Source organism: Neophocaena asiaeorientalis, unplaced genomic scaffold (assembly GCF_003031525.2).
Source record: "Neophocaena asiaeorientalis asiaeorientalis breed wild unplaced genomic scaffold, Neophocaena_asiaeorientalis_V1.1 scaffold863, whole genome shotgun sequence".
Taxonomy (NCBI): Eukaryota; Metazoa; Chordata; class Mammalia; order Artiodactyla; family Phocoenidae; genus Neophocaena; species Neophocaena asiaeorientalis.
This window is the reverse complement of record NW_020175440.1, coordinates 469,046-471,188: the sequence shown is the minus strand read 5'-3', so window position 1 is coordinate 471,188 and position 2,143 is coordinate 469,046. Positions and strand designations below refer to the sequence as shown.

The 2,143-nt window shown below is 32.9% G+C and overlaps 1 non-coding gene across 1 annotated transcript; it reads right to left on the bottom strand.

Annotated features, from left to right (window-relative positions):
- Positions 1 to 231: 231 nt before the first annotated feature.
- On the bottom strand, positions 232 to 339 carry LOC112415052 (U6 spliceosomal RNA). Its single transcript, XR_003006269.1, has one exon. It is a non-coding gene; the product is annotated as a U6 spliceosomal RNA (small nuclear RNA).
- Positions 340 to 2,143: the final 1,804 nt, after the last annotated feature.

Genomic DNA, 2,143 nt, shown 5'->3' with positions numbered 1-2,143 from the left:
TTAGTTTTACAAACATCAAGAATTTTAAACTAAATGAAGATAAACAATTGCAGAACAATTATTTTTCAATGTAGCTGTCATAATTACTAGAGTTTAAATCTCCTAAAAGTGACCAGTGTCCAGGCAATTTATAAGGAAATCCTGCTTATCAGCCAAAAGGAAAATTCCATATTACAAGTTAGCAAATTCTAGTACAAAAGTAGTCTGTGTGATGGAATAATCTTTTCTTTTAAAAATATGGAATGCTTCATGAATTTCTGTGTCACCCTTGCTCAGAGGTCATGATAATCTTCTCTGTATTGTTTCAATTTTTTACCTATGTGCTGCTGAAGTAAGCACCGGTTTTGTTTATCATGCCTTAATGCCTAGTTTGCATGAGATATAATTTCCAGCAAGTGTTTTGAAACATTGAAAATGATTATCGACCTATATTTCCACATTTATACCTTGGTGGGCCTTTGTGGACTCATGAAATAGATAAGTTTTTAGATCCCTTTAACATTCCTTGTCTTTCTGACAGTACATAACGCATCATCATATTGTGCAATAGAAGCCCAAGAACACCTATCTCATTATAAATATGCTAATTGACACAAAAGAATTTGGATTTTGATGTAATCATACAGAAATTTCTCTTCCATTATTAAAAAAAAATGAGTAAGTTTACATATATGAAGATAGGGTAAAGACTGACAAAGATGGACTTTTCAGCTCTAACATACTTGAGCCTCTTTTTAGTACAGGATTTAAATCTAAGATGAAATAAACAGATTGGCACTTATTTGTCACTACCATCACCTATGGGTATTACATACATTGCTGCACACTGCTTTGCTTTAGAAGGGAAGAAGGTAAGACCCTGTCTTTATAAACTGGTTTTTATGTAAGTGACATTTTCTCAAAGTTGTCAGCATTTAATTTTCCACTGACACACTTACAAGTTTTCATGAACAGTTGAATGCAAAGTTGACAGTAACCCTGAATGAAGCATGGTTTCCCTATTAAAACCTTTGGTACTATGGGATCATATGTATATGTATAGCTGATTCACTTTGTTATAAAGCAGAAACTAACACACCATTGTAAAGCAATTATACCCCAATAAAGATGTTTAAAAAAAAAAAAAAAAAAAAACCTTTGGTACCAAGACAATGACAAGTAATAAAAACTTACCACTGGTCCATTTCCACAGTGAAGTTTCTCACTACAAACTCACCAACAACTTTTGACCTCTGAACCCAAAGATCATCAATTATCCAGCTTACAGAGGTAGAATATAGTGAACGAGCAGCATCATTTGGCTGTCACCAAGTTAACATCCGAAAAGCAATTTGTCCAATATTTCAACCTCCAGGGAGAATTCTTTATTAGCTTTTGTATAGGTTTGCCTTTCAATTGGATGATTTGAATAGCTTCTGTGGTAAGAGAGATGCTGCTCTCAGATAATGATTTTGCATTTCATCTCATCATTAATGCTTTGAACTTCATGGGAGGTCACTATGCCTTTTATGAAGGTTGAAACATTTTATAACCTTAATAAGGACTCATAGCCTCAGGAACGTCAAGTGTGAGCAAGTGAGGGAGATTGACGAATAAAAATATAATTAAATTGCCACTTTAGATTGCACTAGTTGAAGGATTTCAAATGCAAATCAACAGTTAAAGAGTATAATGGCACCCCAAACGTCAGTGCTATTCAGAAATACACACATAAACTGGCATAATTCAAAGAAAAATGAGATAAATCATCGTTTTCTCCTTTCTGGAAAAGCACATTTTAATAATTTTATATTTAATTCCTAAATACTTTTTATGGGAGCTGTACAGAGATAGGTTAATAAGCATCTTGATAGATTTGAACTCAAAACAATTAATAATCATCGTGGTTCTTAGCTATTGTAAATTTATTTCTATACAGCATTTAAGTCACTGTATTTTGAAGTGTGAAATGAATACAAGATAATACGCAAGAGTGATTTTGAAACTATATCGTCATCTACATTTCCCAAGGGATAGGTCACTCTGTCCCAAACATTACTAATAAATCATAGTTTTCAATATTTACTTAAGGGTATTCTCCAGTGGAATCACCCCAATTTATAAATTCAGTGAACTCTTTTACAGTTTTTCTGAGCATCTACTT